Below are 7,505 nucleotides of genomic sequence, written 5' to 3'. Positions count from 1 at the left end.
CACAGATGCCAGAATGTATGAGTCCACTGGACAGCTGTAATCAGGTCCAGGCAGTAATCCCTGCCAGCTGTTGCACAGATGTGCAGGTCAGAAGCATTTCTATTTTGGGAAGGCTAACAGGCACCATCTAAGTCCTCCTCTCTTTGCCCACAGCACAGTCCTCCCAGTGGAATGTAGAACCAAGGTCTGCTGGTTTCTAAATAACTCTTCAAATCATTTGAATGTAAAGATTTCTGATGATAAAGTGTAATGGTCTATGGAAGTGAATAGCTGGTGCACACCTCGGAGCCTGATTTTGATCTAACCCTGTCCAAATCAGATTGCTGTAAATCAGGAGTGCCTTTCAGAAGGGAGATACAACAGAGAAATGAGGCAGGAAACAATGCTCTGAAGAGGCAGAGCTTGCAGGTTTGCCAGCAGGATTGCCAGGAAGGGCAGGTGCTCGGCAGAGTGGGGTCACAGTGGCAGCTGCTTCTCTGCAGATGAGTTACAATGGGTTTCATAGCAACTGCTCCAGTCCCAGGGGAGAAAGCCCTCCAAAAGGCTCTCCAAGTAACCATCCTGGGACCACAGCTTAGGCTGACTGGGAGAAAAGGTGCTGGAGCCTGACCTCTGGTCTCTTCTGCCTCCTTGGAAGGGGCAGGGAAAGCCCCTGATGTTGCATTGGCAGAGGCAGTGCCTATTAAATATGGGAAATAGGTGTGCAGAAGGTGCCTTTGACTTTGTGCACCCAACTGGAGAGGTTCTCACAGACTCCAGAAAGGAAATTGCTCTGAGGCAGATTCTGTCATCCTAAACCAAGCAAAATGCCCAGGAAAATCCCAGGAAATTTACTCAAATGAGGATTACTGTGCTTGAGCCCAGCCACTTTTCACTACTTTTCTTCACCTTGTTGTGACCTCAGATATTCTAACTTGAACATAGTCCATTCTTTTGCTGAACTTCCATGCACACCTAAAACAAAGTGAATTTATATTGAATGTTTATTATAATCTTACAGTTCAATTATACATATACATTTAAATTATGTGTATACAAAATACACATATATTCACACAGATAAAGGAAATACATATATATATACACACATATATACAATAATGTCAGCTTCAAAAGAAAAAGAAAATGTAGAGGTAGAATACTACCAGTAACTCATAGTGTTTCTGAAAGCCTTTTATGAGGGTAAGCCTGAATAAGTTAAACAGTCCAGTTCAGGAACACCAGCTTGGATATTTTCAGGGGCATATGGAGAAAATTCCTTGCAATGATTACAGAGCTGTAAACTGCTGCTGAGTGGTAACCAATGCTACATGCAAATGTGGAAATTGCTTGTTAACTGTAATGTTCAATGATAAGTGTTTTGATTACAGTCGTTTTAGGGAAATCTGATATATGGCAGCAGCAAGATTGAAGGAATATTAATTCCACCTTGGATCATCTCAAGCCTTGGGACTGGCAGAAGACAGAGATAACTTTTCTCTCCTGGACAGTGTTAAGTTATAGATGGTTGTGAATTATTTGGGTTTTTACAGGTGAAAGAAAGAGCAGGACATTATAGCCTGTCAGAGTGCAGAACCACCCCACTGGCATCCCCAGGTACAGAACACACACTGCCAGCTCTTCAAAACTCAGCAGGTAGCTTCATTGGCCAAAACCATAATCTTGCACTGGAAAAAGAAAAGGAAATCCTGGTCATAAACCCACCACTTTTTCCCAAGGATGTAGGAGCAATATTTCTCATGAAGCTATTTTTTTTTCTGAAGACATTGGAAATAAGATGTGGAGAAATGCCTTCTGGTGAGGGGCTCCATAGCTCAGAGACTGAGCTCACTGGGATGTGGTGTTGGGTCTTCCTCCCCAGCACCAACTCCATGCAAAGTGGCCACTTAAAACTGGCTCTGCTTACAGGTTATGCCCTGGAGGACAGCATATGTATCTTCCCACCCTGTTCCCTCTCTCACCTTGGATTTGGGAGCCCCTCATCAGGCATATCTAAGTTATCAGATGCATTTGCATCTGAGCTCTGATTTTTTTATTTGCCTCTGATCTCTGATTCAATCCTCTTATTTTTTCCCCTGATGGATTAATATGAGGGCAAAACACATCATTTTTGAAAAATACAAATGAAAAGTAAGTAACAGAATGTGGGGAATGTACACTGCTAATTCCTGGCATTTTAATGAACTCTGTGGTCTCATTCTGGCACCGAGGACGTCTGGTCAAAGCAGACCCCTTAGGGCAATGACAGGCTCATAAATTAATCTCAGACAGCATTTTTGTGGATTTTCCCCATTGCATATTCAACACAGACTTGTGCTTGGTGAATAAAACAAAGGGTTTAAGGACTATCTTTAACTGGACACCAAAATTTTGTTTGTCCCAAAAGAGAGCCAACAACAATAATCTGGGAAAGGAGAAGGAGGACGACTATCCTTTGGTTCCTGACTAAAACCAGCCTCAGATGGGGATCAGGACATTTTCTATACATACATGTGCAGACACATGATTTTGCACAGAATTGCTTTTTGTCCTTCCAGCATTCAGCCTATCCTCTATTTTATCTGCTTTTTATCAGTTTGTAAATTCCCATTCACAAACGGAAACATCCCTGAGGAGCTTCCATCATCCGCTTGCAGCTGGATGCCATGGTGATATGAGTCTGAGAGGTGCTGTGCTGCACATTCCTGGCCTGAGAGGGACCTGCCAGCCCTCCTTGGGCTGTGGCAGCTGCCAAAGCCACCCAGCTGAAGGGCTGGAGATGCCACTTGAGCATCTCAAGGGCCATTCCCCAGCAGGATGTGTCAGCTTGTGTAGAGGTCTACACCCCCAGTCATTATTGACACAACTACCCCAGATACCTGGCACATCCATGATCCACAGGCTCAACACTGGCAAGCCAGCTGTCGGCACTTTGATAGTGAAGTGGATTAAAACCTTGATAATCTGTGAGTGATGGGTATTGTGAAGGTGCCTAAAAGGACTGGCTTGCAGAGAAAAGGCTACCCACACTCAGCCAGGAGCATTAGTGGCATATGGTTTGCTGGCTGCAGTAAGCACAGGAATATGTCAACCAAACAAAATGCTGCATGGTCATTATGCTGCCCTTAATCAACTGGAAGGCACCTTCCTGAATGCCAGAGAGAAATGCACCAGCTGCTGTTGAATAGGCTTCCTTGCCTCCAAATATGAACATAACCAACAGGACATCTGAGTCCAGATTGTTTTCCAACACCTCATCCATCTCCAGCTCTGACTCATGAGATTACACCCAGCATCAGTGCACTGAACAGGACAAATCTTATTCCATAGCCAGTAGTTCCAACACAGTGGATCCTTCTGCCCAGCATATCCTGCCCAGGCAATGAGAGAATGAAATAGTATTTTTTGTCTCCAGAATAAAGAAGCTATTTCAATCACCCTTCTCTCCTGTGCCTTTTATACTCTGAGTGATGGAAATGTCACAGGTCAATATCTTTATCTACTTGGTATGCCTTCATTCCATTTCCCCAAGTCAGCCCCTCAGAAACAAGCAGCAGGAGCCATATCAGCCCCCAGCATGTGGGGATAAGGGATTCAGTGTTCATCCCCTGAAAAAGAATGTTTAACAAAAGTGTAGTTCTGACTGTCAGAGACTGTGCAGCAGCCAGGCTCAAGGTCTTTGACCATTATCTTTCTAACATTTCCAGACAGGGAGCCTGTCTGAAACCATTGACTGGAACAGGCTGTGACTTTTCACTTCATGATGGAATATCATCCATGTGAGAGTGAATTTCTTAGCTTGCTTGAAAAATTCATTGGGAATTGGTTTGTATCAAACCAGCCATTGCTATTTGCCTCATACAAGGACCACATTTCCCGAGTTTCTCTTTTATGTAGAAATGATCAAGCAACTTCAGGAATGGGGGGAGATTCAGACAAAGGGTAAATTCCCTGCTGAACCAGGCTGCAAACCCACAATTTTCAATGTACCTGGAATCTGAAACCATGTTGGCCATAGACAGGAAGGACCAGAACTCCACACTGCTCTTCTTAGGAGCTCATATCATATCCTGAAGTCACTGGAACTGGTAGCTTGTGCTGCCTGAATCAACACTTTGATACCAGTGATGGCATAACTCTACAGCAATCTCTTGGCATAAAAACTTTGGTTGTGGATTAAGCCCAGCTGGACATTAAGCCACTCTTACACAGCTGTTCTCTCGACCCCCTTCTCTCCCTCCTCCCTACCCCACTGGAATGGGAAGGAGAATCAAAGTAACCCTCATAGGTTAGAGAGATAGAAAACAGTTTAATAGAGAGATAGGAACAGTTTAATAATGGAAAATAAAGTAAAAATTCAGTAATTATGGTGAATAATAATGATAATTAAAAGGGAAAAAACAAGTGATGTGCTCAACACAATTGCTCCCTACCTGCTGACAGATGCCAGACCCTCCCCTTCCTGAACCCAGATCGTCCCCTCTTCCAGGTAACTCCCCCCAGTTTATATATGGGAATAATGCTCCCTGGTGTGGAATATCCCTTTGGTCAGTTCAGGTCACCTGTCCCAGCTATGCTCCCTCTCAGGTTTTTTGGGTACCTCCTCACTGGCAGAATGTGAGACAAGGAAAAAGTCCTTGCCTTAGGATGAAGACGACTTAGCAAAACCCAAAACATCAGTGTGCCTATCAACACCATTCTTATTCCAAATCCAAAACACAGCACTGCAACAGCTACTGAGAAGAAATTAACTCTCTCCTGGCTGAAACCATTGCACAAAGTACCCAGGAAGACACAAGGAGTTGGTAGGCTGATCATTGCCTTGCTTTGTCCTGTGCCAGGTGCTCCTTGGTTTATAAGTGCCATGTGCAAAGGGGACATTCAGAGTGCATGTCCCAGACCTGTCCTCCCAGCCCTGGAAAGTGTGAGCATTCCTCTTGCTGAACATGAGGATGGCATCACCTGTAACATGAGCCCAAAACCATCCAACAGCAGAGTGCTGTCCTAATTCAGCCAAAACACATCCTGATGGCAGGATGAAAGCAAATCTCTCTGGGGATTATTTCAGAGATGCTGAACCCCAGCCCATCAGTGTAGAATGATGAGGTGCTGCTCCCCTCCCTGCCCCCTCCCTGTATGAACTCATCTGTATTAGAGGAGATTATAATAACCAGCTGCCTCAGTTGGTGTTTTGAAGCTAAGCGCTTGTAAATGCTTGAAGATATTTGTATTAAAGATAGGCTGAGCAAAAGCTGGTATGAGAAGTAAAGCTTATAATGTGCAGAAAGATTGGGGGGTAGCTTTCAGGTTTTTCTTTGGGCTTTAAATCATACCTTTTCTTTTGAATAATAATGTAAAACTATAAAACTTTGTTACTGAGAGGCACCATAATGAATATTTTGCATTTAAATCAAAATCTTTTCTTTTAAAAGTACTCAAGCTCTCTTCAAGGTACCAAGTCCTTAGTCAGATATTTAACATCAAATCAGAATTTGAACTACTGCCATTTGTCTCAAAATTTAAAGCATCAGGATAATAATGAACCACAAGTAAATTCATTTCAAGTACTGCTGAATACAAGTTGAAAGCCAATTGTTAAACAAGCAACTACTCTCCTAATCACAACAAAAAGAGAGTGCCATAACACAAGGTGAAAATAAGCAGAAAGCAAACAGAACACACCATTGATTGAGTCCTTCATTATCTAGGATAGCTTTTAATGGAGGAACCTGCCTGTGTGTCACTGCTCTTATCTCTCCAAAGGCAGTATGCACACACTGTAAAAATCAGTCTCTTCATTTTCTGCTTGAAAAGATCATTGTGAAAAAAAGGTGTCAGGGACTGTAGGTCATGCTGATTTATTGGCAATTAAACCTGCAGGATTTCTGCGCTCTTTTCAAAACAAAGTATCTCTGGGTAATTCAGCCTGGCACATTACATAGTGGGCTGGATACTAAAAGGCATGAATCTTTTTGTTTGTGCACAACAAAAACAATTGACTTGGTCTTATTTAGGAAATTGCTACTTTTTTCTGTCAGGTATTTGTGTTACCCATAAGGAGAGGGAGGTAAGTTACCTCTCAGCAATGCATGATTCTTTCCAATAATAAAGATGCTGATTTTATTCCCCATCTTTTGTTGAGGATAGCAAGTCTACAGACAAACTTCTCCTGCTTAAGAGTAAATAGATGACAGTGCTAAATATATGATGTCTTGCTAAGGTAAGCCACATTTGCTTTGCTCCATGATTGATTTGTCCATTCTTCAATAAGTTCTTCTGCACAAGCTTTCAAATGAGACTGCATCCTGCCTGGTCTCCTTGTGTGTATTTTCCAGCTGTATTGTTTAGAAGATAAAAACAACAAAAAAAAAAATCACCCTCAAGTTACACAGCTAAACTGGAAAAAAAAAAATTACTAACCTGTTTTTGCAAAACCATTTCATGCAGGTTTAGGCTTACATCATTTGCTGAGCTAGCATAAGCTATACCACACAAACAGGTGCAATTAGGATTGATATTCCCAAAGTGTTTCCCAGAGTTGAAATATTCTCAGATTCTTTCTGATAAAGGTCACTTCTTAGACCTGCAAACATTTTTGGAGATTTGATATTGAAAAGTCCTAGTATTTTGATGGTAATTCAATACGTTTAATTCAGTTCTTGGACATATGACATACTGCAACCAACACTGCACATTTTTCCAATCAGTGGTTGTATGGCTAAGAAATCATCTAAATATTAGTATTTACAGGTAACATTCCTCCTACAGCTTCCTTTATAGTTTACCTGCTTGTCTGAGGTCTGGATTTACACTGGTGAGATGTGCATAGAAAGGTGGGTCTCAGCAGATGTTAACAGACCCTCCGTCCTAGCAGGAGCTGCTAAGAGGAAAAGGAAAAAGCTGAGGGCATATTCAGTCCCTAAAATGGGTGGCTTTGGACCTGTCTGTATATAGCTACAACAAGAACAAGAACTTCAGCACTGACTCCCACTCAGGACATCGAGTTGAGAGAGAGCAAACGTGGCAGGCAGCAGGGTGGTGGAAGAAGAAATGCTGTGAACCACAAACTGCACAATGTCCCTTGTGGCTTTGCCTAGGGCCAGGGAAGAGATCAAATGCTAAACTAGGCTGGTGGTAGGAGACAGCAAAGCAGGAGCCAGATAGAAACCGCAAGCAGAAAGTTACAGTGTGGGAGCTGAATAGGCAGACACACCAACCTGGAGTCATAGGAAGTCCCTTTGAAGTTATTGCTTCAAACAGGGCTGTCAATGCAAATCAGGGATGCCACTTGCAACAAGAATTCCTAGAAGAAGCAGGTGTCCAACCAGTGCTGGGCCAGCATTTCTCTCACAACATCCCTGGGCAGAAAGAAAAGTTAGCCAGAGCTGTGAACAGCAGCCTGGTGTGCTCCCGTGGAAGAGACAATGCTGCTCCCAGATGGATTAACCTGTTAACTCTTGTGCCAGCTTTTTACAGGGTAATACACCAGGTGCAGGTCACCAGGATCAAAGGCCTTGTGGTTTCAT

This window comes from Agelaius tricolor, unplaced genomic scaffold (genome assembly GCF_023055355.1).
Source record: "Agelaius tricolor isolate 1412-34295 unplaced genomic scaffold, bAgeTri1.0.p SCAF_1, whole genome shotgun sequence".
Taxonomy (NCBI): Eukaryota; Metazoa; Chordata; class Aves; order Passeriformes; family Icteridae; genus Agelaius; species Agelaius tricolor.
This window is presented reverse-complemented; position numbering follows the sequence as displayed.